Genomic DNA, 17,042 nt, shown 5'->3' with positions numbered 1-17,042 from the left:
GCTAGCTTCAGTGAGCATTACGATCACCATAGTTACAGCTCTTTCATTTATTCTCCATAATAGACTTACTCTGCTGTCCTACTATTGTTCTTTGCAACTTTGTACCCAGCCGGGTTGGAATTATCACCGGTTGCGGGGTAAGAATTCACATGGACCACACTTAAATATTTTTAAATATGGCTTATCCCCTTTTTTTATAGGCCTGTTCTGATATCTTACTCTGGGACATTTTCGTTTCTCCCTTGATTTCTGTAGATTACATTTCATCCATTCAACTTTTCTCAGGTACCTTCTTATTGGTTTTATACTCTTTTTACTTCTTTCATGAACCTTTGCCTTTTTTCTCCCTGTTCTCTAGTTCCTACAATCTCTTTTTTTAGCTCTCTTGCACGAAAACCCCTCCATCAGCACTGCACTGTTTGTGTCACTGGTTCCCTCAAGAACTCTTACTATCTCACTTGGATGATTCCACCACTGTCTCACTTGCCGCTACGCCCAGATAGGATTCTGATCTTATTGTTTTTCACTTTGCTCCTTCCTATAGTCAATTGATGAATTCGCCGATGTTAACATACAAAACATGTATTGTCAACTATGTACACCCACATATGGGTTGTGTCCTTTTGGGTTTCCACGGGTGTTGGTGTGACCCTCTCGTGGTTAATGGAGAGGGTGCATGTTCACGGGCAACAGTCACCCCATGCTATGTACTCACACCTTATGTTTTTCCACTCTTCCCCGACAAAACACGTGTCGGCTGGTTTCGTTTTTCATAAGAATAACGAATATCCAGTATCACTAAAGAACTCTATATATATTACTGGTGTTTAAAGTTGTATCTATGTATTTCGATTGTATGTGTGTACAAGATAACACTATATCATTTTGCTGTAGGGTTTTCTCTACACATATTGAGGGGTTACAGGGGTTTCCCCTTCCTGTATAGCACCATACCGACCTGCTCACCCATACACACTTCCTATACACTAAAACCCTTAACACAGTTGTCTACTCACAGGGATAGTGGCCTGCTGGGTTCGGCAGACCACCATGTCTGTGACTCCTTTAAATATAGCAGTTTTTTTTTTAAATGCATCCCGTTTTCCTTAAAGGAAAATGGGATGCATTTAAAAAAAAAAGAAAAATGAAACTTCTTAGTTTCATTTTTTTAAGGGCAGGCAGTGGTCCCAGGGACCACTGCCTGCCCTTGAAAAATATTCTTTGACCCATTCACAAAGGGGAAGGTGTCCCCTAGTGACCCCTTCCAGTTTGCGAATGGTTTACCACCTACTTGAAGAAGGTGGTAAATTGCAAGTGTATTGTGACTGCAATTGCAGTCGCGAAACATTCATACATACAAAAGCGAGTCAGGTGGTCCATTAAATAGGAACCCAAGATAAAATATTGGCTGCTCCCTGTTGTACGCCTTATACTTGCTCAGTAAAAACTGTGCGTCAGGATTATGCCAATCTGATTCCGTGCACACCCTCAGGATATGTTGGCCTAACTCCTGCTAGCTCACAGTGCATCATCTGTACCCCAAACCTGCTCAGGTAGCAGATGGATTATGCAACCTCAGAACATGACAGCCCTGACTCCACAAGGAATCATGCTAACAGAATTAGAACCCTTTTGTTTGGTCACTCATGCATACCCAAAGAAGTGCACAAGAAATGCACAATCTGTAGTTTCAATTTTTATTTGGTTGTTATTTATTAATTGAAGCATTGTTATTCTTTAGTAAAATGTGTGTGCTGAAATAATCAATAGAAGGAATAATGTAATTAGCATTATGAGAATAGTGAAAAAGATAAACAGTTCCATCATTGTGCTAGAACAGTGAATATATGTTGACATATAAGTACTGTGTATAGTGTACTCCCACTTAGCACTTCCCTAATCTAGTTTTGCCTAGGGTGAGTGATCTGCCATATACCTGTTCGGTGGTCTAACTCCCCATTACCTGTGGGTAAGTGTCATCAGGGTATCCGTGTTGGTTGAAAGCGTGGCATTCCTCCTCAAGAAGGTAAACAGGAATCAGCCGGGCTGGAATTCTGACCTCGCAGTGCTAGCAAAATGCTCCTCTGTCTATACAAAGGCTTGATGCCATATATATAATAGCACCCTCCATATTACCTTGACGAAAGCCCCAGCCAGGATGCTATTGTTTTTTATGATGGCCCGGTCGCTGAGCAGCCAAACAAATAACATCTTGCCAAATGAACTTGGCCCTTATACAGAATGTTCTAGGCGTTCTGGGTTTTTGTCATTTTGTTCTTTTTTTATTTATAAAATCATAATCTATTTTTCTAAACTGTAGTGGAATCTCTTTGAGGTGTTTTCACTGTTACTGTTTGAAGTGTTGCACAAATACTTTACACATTGCCTCTTAAAGTTAAGCCTTCCTGCTCTTTGCCAAGCTACCAGAGGGTGAGTACAGGTTAATTTAAAGTGTGTATCTGGCTTACCCTGACAAGGATTGTGGTCCCTGCTTGGACAGGGTGCATGGCTCTGCCAACCAGAAACTCAATTTCTAGCAGTGGTGATCAGCGGTGATGATATGACTCATGTTTGTGCTGTACGTATGGCGACTTAGTGTACACTGCTACTCCATATTTAGACCAATTCAAACCCTTTTCAATTCTCCGTAACTGACATTTTTATTTTTTCCTAAAATGATGTCTCTGAAGCGGAGGGAAAATCCTGGTTTTTCACCACTCCAGAAGAGACCTGGGACTGGCTGGGGGGATGGCGAACGGTGGGCCGACGTGGCCGCTAGGCCCGGGGTGCGAGGATGAACGGTGATACCCAGGCTTCTGGAGGAGGCTGCAGGTGGTGCCGAATGACTGGTCTGTATGTTTTCCATGGGAGGGGGCACTAACTCTGGTTGGACGGTGTACATTGGGATTTGACGTAACTGTTCATACTGCATCAGATGGGTGTCATCCGAAGAGAGACTGTCCTAGCTGTTGTTGTGGACCGGAACTCCTACCTGTCCTCCCGCAGACCATGTGTGGGTTAGTGTGGCATATGCTTGGCCCTTGACAGTGTTTTTTATGCAAATACGTTCTGGCTGTTCTGGTTCAATGTTGGGGCAGATATTGATTCTTTGGGGTTAGTTGCTCGGTTTGGCCATATGGTCCCGCGAGCTCTCGGAAGGGTGGACGATAGGCAATCTGCTAGTTGAGGGGGCAGGAGGTTGTGTTACCGCCAAGCAGGGAGGCAGGGTGGAGGGAGGTGGGGATCACACGTTGGGGAGGGGGGAGGGTGTGGATGGGTGGTGTTTTGGGGTGTTATTTTTAGTATTGTTTTTGTTTTGGCATGTTTCCTCCAAGGGGTCTAGAAAGCAAATGATGACGGACTGGGTGATTGATCTAACCCCGTTAGCCGCAGTATTCTTGGTATTGTTTTTCTCGCAGGTATGCCAGTTGTTTTTGTCTTTGTTTTGTTTCACATCGGTACACGATATTGTTCACCTCTCCACTATCCTACGCCATTCACTGGCCATTGGCACATGGGGCTCCCGCCTCGGCTTCACACAGCCATGCTTGACTATCCAACATTACTTGGTTCCCACTAATAGGACGTGATGACACATGGTCTGACAATATGTCCACTTTGAATGTTAATGGACTGGGCGGGTAAATTAAGAGAGGCATTGTATTGCAGTACTCTAAGCGTAACAAGCTTGACCTGGTGTTATTGCAGGAGACGCACCTGATTGGCAACTCCTTTGGCGCCCTGAATAGGAAAGGGTACAAAATGGTGGTTCACTCTGGCTTCACCTCAGGCTCCAGGGGGGGTGGGGATTTTGCTTCGGAAGGGCTGCCCCTACATCATTCATAACTCCTGGACTGACCCCCTGGGCAGATATGCTGTGGTCTCGGGCACCTGGGAAGGGCGTGTTGTCAATGCTGTCTCTGTTTACGCTCCCCCCCGGACTGCAGCACTTGACGCTACATAACATAGGGACCCTTTTGCTGGACCTGCCGCTGGGGGTGTTGGTGATGGGTGGGGACTTCAATCTCACGATGGACGGTTCTCTGGACAGCCTCCCTCCTCGAGGGGATCCGCCGAGAGGTTCACAATTGTACGAATTTGCGAATGCTCTGGAGGTGGTGGATATCTGGCGGTGGTTCAACCCATCATACACTCGCTTCACGTTCTAATCCGGGGTGCACGGTAGTCAGTCGAGGATAGACTATTTATTCACCCACGCCCAAGATGTTCGGCTCTTCACAAGGTCCGGTTGCCTGGCTCGTGGTATCTTCGACCACTCCCCCATCCTGGCGACTCTGGGCTCCCAGACTGGGGGGACACCCATGCTCTATTTCCATACACCCCATGGCGCTGAAAATTCCACACATTAGAGATGCCCTCCGCAAGGACGCTGAATTTTATTTAGCAGAAAATGTTGATACGGTCGACTCCACAGGGACGCTGTGGGGGGCCTTCGGGCGGTCATTAAAGGCAGGGCCTTATCACTCATGGTGTGACACAGGGCGGAGCGGACTAAGAGGGTATCGGAATTGGAGGCCGAGGTCTCGAGTTTGGAGGAGTCGGTCTCCCGGGACCCGCACCTTGTTCTACGCCATAGTCTGACACGCAAGAGACAGGACTATCGACAGCTTCTCTTTGAAGAGGGCGTGGCGCGTTTGCTAGCCTCTAGACACAGGATTTATGAGCAGGGGTAAAGGAAGGGTAAACTCTTGGCGTGGCTGGAACGAAGGGAGCAGGCCGCTAGATGGGTCCATGCGATTGCAACCTCGGAAGGTACCCTAATTACTGACCCCCAACACATAGCTGATATATTTGCTAGTCACTACGAGGAGGTGTACACTAGCTCCCCCAATTCCCAGGTCTCCCTGTCTCCTGATCTTCTGGCTACGCTCGATATCCCTACTATTTCATCGCAGGACGGGGAGACCTTGGAGGCAGACATTACAGTGACAGGATGTTTGTTCCGGGAAGGCTATGGGCCCTAACGGGCATCCCATTGAGCTCTTTAAGCCCATGTCAACACTATTGGCTCCCCATTTGCTTAATCTATATACTGAATGTTTTGAGTCAGGCGTACTACCCGCAGAGATCCGCACTGGTGCTATAGTGGTCATTCATAAGCCGAATAGGAGGAGTGCACATCGTATCGCCCTATATCCCTGTTGACAGTTGAGGCTAAGATTCTGGCCAAATTTCTTGCAAACCGTCTTCTCCACTTTATTGCTGACTTGGTCCATCCCGATCAGTCCGGGTTTATGCCGGGGAGGAATACGGCTCGGAACTTACGTCGGGTGCATGGGGTCCTCGGCAGGCTTCACACCATCGAGGAAGACGCGATTCGTTTATCGATGGATGCCTCGATGGCATTCGACACCATTGATTGGGATTTTCTTTTTGCCGTTCTGGCCTGTTTGGGGCTCGGACCCAAATTCATTCGCTGGATTTGACTACTGTATACACACGGCTCACATTGTTCTCTATAATCTCCGCTCCGCCACTTTCTCGCTTCATCGAGGTACGAGACAAGGCTGCCCGCTGTCACCACTGCTTTTCGCCCTTGTCTTGAAGCCGCTCGCGGTGTGGGTCTGGGGTGATCAGGAGATACGGAGACTTAAGTGGATGGAATCACACGAAGACCGTATCTCCCTGTACGCCGATGATATCCTCTTATACCTGGCCTCCCCTGCACGGTCGCTGCGACGGGTGCTCCACATCTTTCACATATTCGGCGCTCACTCTGGGTATCAGATAAATTGGTCTAAGTCCCAGATGTATGCGCTCTGGGGTTCCCCCCCGGCGAATCCTCTGGGATTTAATATCCCAGTGGCACCTCAGGGTTTTCGGTACTTGGGCATTTTCGTTACTCCTGACCCTGATCTTTCTCAAATTCAACTTACTTGGACCTCTTCAGCACTTTAAATCAGACGTGGTGCATTGGCGCTCTCTCCCGTTAACTCTTCTCGGTCGTGCTTCCCTTTTTAAAATGCTAGCGCTCCCACGCTTTCTCTATGCGCTGCAGAACACACCTAACCCGATCCCAGATTCGTACTTTTCTCAGATTGATGGAATACTGCGGGGACTGCTATGGGAGGGCCGCGCATCACAATGAGCAAACTTACCATGGGTTGGTATGATGGGGGCATCGCTTTACCGGATCTTAGACTGTATTACTAGGCGTCCGAATTGGTGGCGGTCAATCGCTGGGTGTTTGAGCCTCGCGACGAGCCCAATTTCCGCACACATCATTGGCATCTGGTACGGGGCAGTTACAACAGAGCACTATACACCAATCCCCGCAAACTTAACTTGACAGGCCCCATGGCACTCACGGTTGAGGTCTGGCATGCAGTCACCAGAAAATTAGGATGGCGCAGGCGCCTGACGAAGGCTACTCCCCTGTGGGAGCCCAATATTTTAGGTCATCTCAGTGCTTGTCCAGGGTTCGACAAGTGGGATTTGATCGGAATCTCCACGGTGAGAGATATCTGGGTCAAGGGGAGGCTGGCATCGTTCCCGGAGCTCCAAGCTAATTATCAACTGGCTCCGTCAGAGACGTTCAAGCACTTACAGATTTCTCACGTGGTGTCTTCGGCCCTGCCTAAAGATAGTCCTCTCCCCGATTCGTCCCCTCTGGAGGACCGCCTGTTGTTGGATCCCATGGACCGTAAGCCCATCTCGCTCACCTACAAGAAGTTGGTCAACAATCGCCCGACCCGATTTTTGAAACTTCGGGAGGAGTGAGAGAGAGATCAGGGTGAACTAGAGGATGACATGTGGCGGGACGCTCTAGCCTCACCCTGAGAAATAGCCATCCCCATGCGCTTGTGCCTGCTCCAACTCAAGATCCTTCACCAAGCATATTTCGATGCCAACCTCCTCAGTCCTCCACAGTTCCGCGCCTGGCTGACTGGGCTAAGGACATGGATATTGTCATGGTGGCTGAAAAATCAGTATTCAAGAGTAGGGGCTGCCCCAAAAAGTGGGACCAGAAGTGGGGGAAATGGAATAGGTACAGAGGGGACATCTGCATCTCCCCAATGGTGGAACTCCGGAGGGACAGACAGGCGCTGATGGCCCAGTTGATGGCGGAGGTGCTGGCTTCTCCCCCTTAGGGGTAATGTTCCAGGTCACTCCATTCCCCACTCCCTGTTCACTGTTTGCTTGCACCCGATGCATAACTTGATCTTTCACTATTCCTAGGAAATGTATAATGATTATTTTTCATGGACCCCCATTTTGCCATGGGGTGAATGGCATTATGTAAAAAAGCATGTCTGTATTGGAAGGTGTATTTCCCACAGTGACTTTATTATGTATGTACCGATCTTTGGTTGGTGTGAAAAAACAATAAAAAAGTAAAAAAACAAAAATATATGATGTCTCTGGGGAAGCAGCATCTGCACCTGCAAAGATGGATTTTGAGCTGGCCAAGTTGGAGACCTACACTGTTGTCCAGCTCAAGGAATTTTGCAAGGGGGTGAGCTGTTTACTAAAGGCTTCACAAGGAAGTTGGAGCTGCAAAAGGTATTAAGAACCTGGGCAGAAGCTCGGAATACAGAGCCTGTGACCCCAGAAGAGGAAGACCATGAGATTGAGGATGATGAAGAGCTGGTCCAGGGTTCAACCTAAAACTGTCTGTGGAGAAGGAAGCCAGCATCCTGTCAGGAGCAGTGGTTCCTCACAGGGCAGGGAGCAGCATCTCATCCAGGAATATTAATTAATGAAATTTCATGTATTAAGCGCACTGCTACTCCATGGAGTGTCCCGGCACTGAGATTTGAGTCATTCACGAGGTGCAGTGAGATTGACTAATCTTATATAGAGAGCAAAGCTTAAACAGCGGACTAATAGCCCTGCACCTTACATAAGTTTCCCAAATTCGAAGTTCCTGTGCACTGAAACCCCAGCACCAGCCGTTACGTGATGCCTCTGTGTTCCAGATCATGAAAGTTGCAGCTGCAAGTTGGTGTGCACCAGGCAAAGAAGTCCAAGATACTCTTGTATTTTGAAAAATCTTTATTTTTAATTAATATATTCCAAGTGTTAATGACACATTAAGCTCAGACAACGCGTTTCGTTCACTCACTGAAAACTTCGTCAGGGCTGAAATTGACAAGTAAAAGGACACAAATCAAAAACACATAATAGGACACAAAGCAAAACATAAAAAACTGTAAAAAGACAAAAGGGAAAAAACACAAGAATACAGACAAGAAACACTAGTATGCTTTAAGGAGGAATTCTTAAGTGACAGATTCCAAGACAATGATAATAAGACATGCGACAAATCAACAGGACATCCATATATAAAAGTCACATTTAAAAGTCAGAGGCACATGATCCATTAGCAGAAGATTTAAAATGTTAAAGTTCCATGCCGAAGTTGCTGACATGTTACATTAGTGTAAATAGAGACAATGTGCAGGGAAATCACTGCAGACATAGATCGTTTTAAGGGCCACGCCACTCCTGCTACATAAACACTCTAAGTAAGGTAGTTGCAGGGGAAAAAAAGCACCACAGTCACCTAGGCCATGAGGAAGACAGACATAGAATAAAAACCAGAGAGGGTTTGTAGCGCAACAAGTGCAATAGAATACAAGCCCATCATACAAAGGATAGCGTGAAAATGACAGAGTCGAAAGACAACGCAATCTCACCTAAGTCAAACCGAGCAACAGTTCAGTAAAGACAAATCGATGTGGTCCAGTGTAAGTGCTCCAGTATAATAAGCTAGGAAATACAAGGGAATTCGCAGGGCAAGGTAGTGCCCGACAACGGAGATCTGTTGAAAATGAGACGAAGTAAACTAACAGCAACCAAGTCCGTACATTTATAACCATGCAAGATCATGCAAATTAATCCTCACTGTCCACCAAATGAGCCCAAGGAAGAAACAGAAGTAACCAATGCCCCCACTTTATAGTCTAGAACCTAATATATATAAAAAAAAACCAATAATTGACCCAAGGCTACTGACACTCGGTAACTGAGACTAATGGATTTTCTAATAGCAAGATCCATGTACATTACAGTCGTGTGCACCTACATTCATGTAAAAGACACACAAGACACACAATTGATGGACGGAATGCAGAACCAATCAATACATTCACCCCCAGTCAAGAGATCTGGGTTAAATCCATGCCACCCCAGTTTAGACATGGCCATATGTTATGTTATATGCTTTTATATAGCGCACGGATGCCGCAGCAAAGTGGCGTCCCGGCGCTTATGGAGAATAGTAAACACAACACGACAAAAGATAAAAGAGATGGACCTAAATTGTGGTGAAAAGGAAAGTTTTAAGAGCCTTTCTAAAAGGAAGCAACTCAGGGATGGAGCGCAAAGGGGCAGGCAGAGAATTCCAAAGAGTGGCCGCCAAAACTGAGAAAGAGCGTCCGCCCATCCTAGATTTTTGGAAGCGTGGCACGATGGCCAAATTAGCTCCAGCAGAGCGGAGAGCTCTGACAGGAACATAGTGCTGGATAGTCTGTGCAAGGATGGGTGGGGAGGCTGCTTTGAGAATCTTAAAAGTTAAGCAGAGAGCTTTAAACTTAATTCTCTGCCCCACCGGCAACCAATGAAGATCCTGAATAGTCCGACGGGCCGATACAAATTTGGGAAGGCCAACAAGCATCCTAGCTGCCGCATTCTGAACTCTCTGAAGGCGAGATAACTCGGCTTGATTCAGACCCAGGAACAGGGAGCTAGCATAATCCAGCCTGGTGAGAACCAGGGCTTGGACAATAATCTGTCTGGTCTCCGCATCGAAGAACTTAAAAATAGGTCGGAGACACTGCAGAGTACCAAAACAAGTGCCAGCCACACGTTTTGTGTGGGAAATAAAGGAAAGCTTAGGGTCGAACCACACCCCAAGGTTTCTAACCTCGGTAACAGGGGAAGGAACGGGGCCAAGATCGGACGGCCACCACTGATCACCCCATAATTCATTGTCCCTACCAAAAATAATGACCTCGGTCTTAGAGGCATTCAGTTGGAGTCGATTGTTCGCCATCCAGCCAGCCACAGCTTTTAGAGCTGACTGAAAGGTGGAGGCATCCATGCTGTGGTCACCATTAAGAGCCACCGCCAGCTGCGTGTCATCGGCGTATGACACTAAGGAGAGACCAAAACTATGGGCAACCTTCGCTAATGGCTGAACATAAAGATTAAACAAGGTGGGGCTCAGGGCCGACCCTTGGGGAACACCCTGAAGTATGGGGCGAGAAGCAGAAACAAAAGGGGGGGTGGAAACCTTAAAGGCACGGTCTTCAAGAAAAGAGCGAAACCACTCAAGTGCCACCTCTCCCACTCCTGCTTCCATCAGGCGGTGTAAAAGAATCTGGTGAGACACCGTATCGAAGGCGGCACTGAGATCCAACAGGATCAGTGCCGCCGTCTGGCCCCGATCCAACAACTGCCTGATGTGCTCCACCACAGCCAGGAGGGCAGTTTCTGTGCTGTGGCCAGCACGAAACCCATTTTGGGAATTGTCCAATATACTAGCTTCCTGCAAGTGAGAGGATAAAATAGCGTTAGCATGAGCTTCAGCTAATTTAGCAGGCCAAGGCAGAAGGGAAATAGGTCGGTAGTGTTCGGGCTTGGTGGGATCAAGGGCGGGTTTTTTAAGTATTGGAATTACCGTCGCCTGTTTCCAAGCTTTAGGGACACTACCCGTGCTGAAGGACAAATTAATGAGACCATGAAGAGCAGGGAAGCAGCTATCAGCAAATTCCCGGAATTGGGATGGTCTCATGGGATCATCCGGAGAACCGGATTTAACTTTAATCGTCAAGGCAGAGAATTCATCCAAGGTCGGACTAGGAATAATCAACAATGGTTTATGAACCGGTAACGTATGGCGAATCTCTACAATAGGAAGCTGGGCAAATGACTTATAAATAGCCTCCACTTTTTCGACGAAAAAAGAGGCTAAATCTTCACAATGCGTCATAGAGGATTGAAGGGCAACAGTGTCAGTCCTTTTACTGGTAAGGTCCTTACATATCCTAAAAATGATCTTGGTCGGATTAACACTATTCTTAATCTCCTGGGAGTAAAAAGCCGCCCTGGCCGCACATATAGCCCGATGATACACTCTAGTGCAAGCCCTATAGGCTGCCTTGAGGTCAGTATCATACGTTTTGCGCCACGCGCGTTCTGCCTTTTTACAGGAGATTTTAAGAGTTGTAAGAGCATCATTGTACCAGGGTTTAGAAGGGCTAGATCTGGTCTTACTCCACTTAGCCGGAATAAGAGAATCCAATGCATTATTTAGCCACTCGCAAAAGGAGTCATAGCCGCGGGAGACTTCAGAAGGGGGTAGGGGATGAAATTTCATCAAGAGCTGATGGAAATGCTCTAGATTTAAGTTTCTCCAAGGGCGTCTAAGACTGGCTGAGGGATTGTTTTTAGGTGGAGAACAAGAAGTTGTAATACGAAATTCAATGAGATGGTGATCAGTCCATGCCATGGGTCTGGGATGGAGCACTGAAATATTCGTAGCAAGGTTTGTCAACACAGGATCCAATAGATGGCCACCTATATGAGTAGAGGATTGGACCATTTGAGTCAATTGGAACGCTTCGAGATCAGCGAGCAGGCTAAGGATCGAATTGGAAAGTGGCACGTCCATATGCAGATTGAGGTCGCCAACAATCGTAAAATTAGCAGATTTTAAAGCTAAGGAAGAAATTACCTCCGGAAGACTTTGACGGAAGGCGGCCTCAGGCCCAGGAGGTCTGTAAATTAGAAGTCTGGACTGTGCCTCATGGGAACAGTCCAGCCCGAACTGCCAAGCCAGGTCCTCCCTGGACCGGAAACAAGCATCCTAGGACCGGTCCCGTGCTCTCCATGCCACTGCATTTGTCACCCAGAGTGGGACGGGTATGCCCAGACGTGGGTCCCGTGCTCTCTATGGCACTGGAATCAAGCTATCCTGGCTGAAGAGGGGTGAAACCCCAAAACCGGTCCTAGGATGGTTGTTTCCGGTTCAGGGAGGACCTGGCTTGGCAGTTCGGGCTGGACTGTTCCTATGAGGCACAGGGTCAAGACTGATTTGCATATGGATGGGTTCAAACTGGAATGGCATGGTGAGCAAAAAAACGATGGATTTAGGCCCAGATCTCTGTACTGGGGTGAATGTATGACATTGTTCTGCATTCTGTCCCTCAACTGTTGTTTTTGAGTTTTACATTCATGTAAAAGGCACGTTGTCTAGTGCGCCGCTGTCTGTTATGATGCCTGGAAAATGGTTGCATCATGTGTCTATAGAAAGGCAAAATGCGGAAAGCGTGGTCAGCCTTATCAAACCATTCCGCCCAACAAGGACCCCCAGCTGCATTGGGCATCAGTGTGATGGCCGTATAATTGAGATTTTAAATGTATGTATCGTCTGTGTGCCGAGACACGAAAATGTGAAAAACCGGGCCGGCCATGTAGAGCCGTACCGCTCGTTCCAGACCCCTAGTTACGTAAACTTGAGAGTTTTAGGACCGCCAACCTAAGTGCATGCAGCTAGAAGGTGACAGCATATACCCCCGTCTTCCTTACACTAATGACAAGATGAGGAAAGCGTGGCTGGCCTCATCAAACCAAGCCGCCCAACTGAAACCCCCAGCTGTATTTTAGGCATAGGTTTAATGTGCCGCCCAAATAAGCCCGTTACGTGACGATTTCGAATAAATGTATCATATGTAAACAGAGATGCTCAAATGGGAAGAGCCGGGCCGGTCAAATAACACCGTACCACTCGTCCCAGACCCCCAGCTGCGTGAGCCACAAGAAAGGGTGTCGGCCGCCAACAACAAGTGTATGCAGCTAGAAAGTGAACGCCAGCATCTAGCTATTGTCCTCCTTACCTGAATAGCAAGACCAAGCGTGAGCGTCCAAGTGAATCGGAACCGCTTGCACCCTGTTTTATTTAAATGCAGAAAAAGCCTGCCCCTCCAGAGGCATGGCCAATCGTGAGTCACGTAGAAAAATACTGATGTGGGGAGGGAAGAGACAGCGCGCTGTGTGCAGCGGGTCCACTTCCGGGTGAGCACAGCAGAGCAAATTAGTCTAACCTGGATACAATAACACTGGTGCTGGTTTCCGCCATGTTGGAGTGGTGACAAGGTAAAAACCATGGATTGTCTAAATATAACAGTGCAAAAAGAATGATAAAGAGTATCAAGAGTCAACATGATCGGACGAAAACTATAAAGGCCCAAAGGATTATATCAGAAACACACAGAAAGTAGACACTTTCAGAGGTGTGAAAGAAAAAAGCGATGGGATAAATGCCACATCATTTCCAACGCCTAGCCTGGTGAGGCAGCCAGGTAGCCAAGTCAGTGATATCACAGAATTAAATGATGAAAATCGTAATGTAGCCACACTCTGACAATGATGGTGTGGGACCGTGGAGGTCTAGTCTACGGCACTGGATGGTAAAGGCAGAAGGAGTGAACCGGTATTAATGTAATGCCGGTGATAATTAATGACACTCTAACGGAGATGACATTAGATCGTAAACATCTAGTATAAGTCACTAGAGGGTAATGACCGACGGAGTGGGCCAGCAACCATATGATGCCGGTCAGTGTAGATAGGTTGTGACAATATTTCAACCAGTCAAACAGGTGGTCAAAAAGGTGGCGGCATAGAGTCAGTTACAGTGTGAGCAGAGAATCTACATTCCTAACCATCGTCATCTGCTATAGGCAAGCGAGATATGTAGGTCCACAGAAAGGGGCATTGAAAGGGTTTGCCAGTAGAGGGGCATAGATAAAGGCAAAGGTAAAGTCAAGGCGACCAGGTTATAGTTTGGTAGCAGCCCAAAAAGGGGGGTGAATAGAGAACAAGGAAAGTTCCTTATACGGTCTTGCATAGAAAAATACACTATGAAAGAAGTGTCTATGGGTTTGAGGCAGGAGGAAACAGTGATAAAACACAGTGTATTACAATAAAAAATAAAAAGAATATATGCACATATTTATAAACAACTATTTAAAACCTGGATCATACTAAGTAGTCATGTCTTCTAACATAGAGATTGAACGGTTTCTGTTAATGAAGCCTACTTATACACAGGCATACAGAGAAGAGGCATCTAATGGTAGTGCAGCAAGACATATTTAATTATAATTAAGATGAAAGAAAGGCTCTCACCAGACTACGGGAGGGTAACAATATTGTGATTAGGGAGGCAGACAAGAGCAGGAACGTTGTTGTAATGAACAAATCAGACTACATGGGTGAAATTGATTGCCAACTCAGCAACACTGAATGTTATGTGAGGATTCAAACCTGTCGGGTGCGTCACTGACCTGGAGCAGGGGCGGCTCTAGGCTCATGGTGGCCCTGTGCAGGGAGCGTAGGTAGGGGGCCCCGGAAGAGGGGGTCCGGGCGGGGCGGAGCTCAGGAAGGTGTTTTAATAAAACGTCCAGAAAAGGCGTTATATGACCAGTACCTGCGGCTGCTCCTAACCTTCCGAATTCGTCTCAGAACGATAACATTTAGGAGGAGGAGGAGGGCATTGTGACACACGACGTGAGGGACTGGCACAGACGGCTGCAGGGCCATGACAGGGGGGCCCCGGACCCACAGCCCCCCCAGGCCCCACAGAGAAAGAATCTGTGGCTCTTTGCCCGGAAACAGTAATATCGATACCATATCGAATATGGGGTCTTACGCATGGCCATGTCCATTGCAGACACTGCATAGCCGCCTCGTGACATAAGCGCTTAACTTTTGCCAAAATTTGCCACTGCGTTTTGCCAGCTTTCGCTGTTTCCACCAGGCACCACGTGGAGGTAGCAGCAATACCCAGCTTTTTTTTTATTTGTTTGTTTTTTATGTTATGTTTTTTAACTTTTTCTTTTTCTTTTTGACCTTTTTGTGTTTTATTGTTTGCTATCTCTTCTATATTGTTTCCACTTTTCCAATTCCATTTTCCTTCTTTCGTTATCATCCCACCTGTTTTTTTCATTTCTGCATACTTAGTGAGTAGCTACATAGCGAGTCCGATTAAAACCATGGAAAACTTCTTGCGTACTTCTTTATGAGAGGAAGTCAACTTTGCGAGCCTTCTGTGCTGCAAATTCCCTGATAAGCTGTCCGTAATCCAGAGATCTAGCAATGTCATGTTCAATTGATAACAGGGCCAAATGATTCAGGCTCTCTCTTGAGTCATTGATGTCCTCAAACAATTTTTAATCAATTTCAGTTTTGAAAAAGTTCTTTCCCCTGAAGCCACTGTAACTGGGATTGTCAATGCAATGCGTAAAGCCACTGCAAGATTTGGAACTGCAGTGTTCAGTTTGTTTTCATAAATGAATTGTAATGTATCCAAAGCTGTTGCATTATTTGGCACCAAGGAGGAGAACATTCGCAGCTCGGTATGTAAATCTCCGGGATCAACATCTGAGTCAGGACTGTCGGTTAACATGATGCTTAAATCTGCACAGCTTTTCATCAATTCATTATCGTTCAGGCTAGCAATTTTCCCCCAGTCGTGAAGGAATCCAACAAAATCATAGTGATGTTTCATCTGAGTGAACCTTTCAGTCATGGACATATTTGCTTGATCCATCAAGACGTTGAAGAACTCAAAGCGATATTTCTCTTTTGGTTCTAAGATTCCCTCATCACGACTCTCGTATTGAAATTGTCTCCTAATCGTTCTTCTTCGCAAACTTGTAGATGCAGGAAAACTTCTCATCTGAGCTCATCTCCAGTTCTTCCGCCAACTCCTTAGCTGAAACTTGTGCAGATTTGAAACTCTCCTTATACGTTTCCAGAAACTGGACAGTCTTTTCAAGGCATTTCAATGCAATGTGAAGTTGCATATCCTTACTTTGCATGATTTTGCTAACGAGATTTATTTGCTGCAAAAGGTCATACCAAATCACCAGCGATACTAGAAATGCATAACTCCTTAATTGCTTAGCCAACCCAGCTGCCTCAGTTCTGGCCTTTGGGTCATTCGCTTCCTCTGATACTTCAACCACGGCGTCATAAACGGCGGCCACTTGGAAACGGACAGCCTTGACGCTATCAATACAGCATTCCCATTGAGTTTCGGATATGGGCTTTACTGTCAGATCTTTAACGTGCTCAATGAGTATTTGCCATCTCTGTGTTGAGACAGAAAACAGTATGTAAATTTGATGCAAGATTCCAAAATCTCAGCATTTAATACATTTACATGCAATGACTCTCAATGGAACTGATAAACATAAGGGCAGGACCTCATGCTCCTAGAATTAGGTTGGACTCTCCAGCATTGCATCAATGGTAACCAAAGTGGACTGCTTGTGAAATGAGCCACAATGGCCAGGCGTGATGCTGTGGCGTGGGAGGTGGCAAACGCAACAAGATGATGGACGGGGTGCTGAAACCTTTCAGCCACTCACCCCCAGTCACAGATCTGGGTTTAATCTATCGTTCTTCAGCTCACTGCGCCACCCCAGTTTGGACCTAGCCATATACAAATCAGTCTTGACCCTGTTCCTGATGGGAACAGTCCAGCCCGAACTGCCAGACCAGGTCCTCCCTGGACCGGAAACAAGCATTATGGGACCGGGCTCGGGGTATTACACTGCATCAGCCAGGCTAGCTTGAATCCAGTGGCACAGTGAGCAAGGGACCCATGTCTGGGCATACCCGTGGCAAACATCACAACCCACTAATAGGAAACTGGATTGAGGAAACAAGGCCTACTTTAGTCAGACCACTCTCCATTTGGGCCAGCCTCTAGTCAGAATACTGCTGTAGAGGTAAACTTTTACCAAACTCTGAGCTTCAAACATGGTGCCATCCAGATACAAACTAAAGCAGAGTTCTCTAAAGTCAGTCCTGGAGGGCCGGAACCATGCCAGATTTTTAAGATAACTACATTTATCTAAATGGGGATATGCTAAAAATCTGGCATGAATCTGGCCTTCCAGGACAGGCTTTGAAGAACCCTGGCCTAAAGGATGCGGCTTAGTGCCATAGCAGGAGAGTCATAGGCCCTAGTGCAATCATGAAACCTTGGTCTCCTGATCACTGAC

The 17,042-nt window shown here is 46.7% G+C and overlaps 1 protein-coding gene across 1 annotated transcript in view; it reads left to right on the top strand.

The window, feature by feature from the left end:
- Nucleotides 1-206: 206 nt before the first annotated feature.
- The window catches only part of LOC146782890 (uncharacterized), a 79,974-nt gene continuing 63,138 nt past the window's right edge, over nt 207-17,042 (top strand). The window contains exon 1 of the mRNA XM_085639353.1: nt 207-285. The gene's annotated coding sequence lies outside the window, so the exon portion shown is untranslated. The remainder of the gene's footprint in view (nt 286-17,042) is intronic.

This window comes from Triturus cristatus, chromosome 12 (assembly GCF_964204655.1).
Source record: "Triturus cristatus chromosome 12, aTriCri1.1, whole genome shotgun sequence".
In the NCBI taxonomy this organism is placed as follows: domain Eukaryota; kingdom Metazoa; phylum Chordata; class Amphibia; order Caudata; family Salamandridae; genus Triturus; species Triturus cristatus.
The sequence above is the reverse complement of the archived record's forward strand: the minus strand, read 5'-3'. Positions and strand labels throughout refer to the sequence as shown.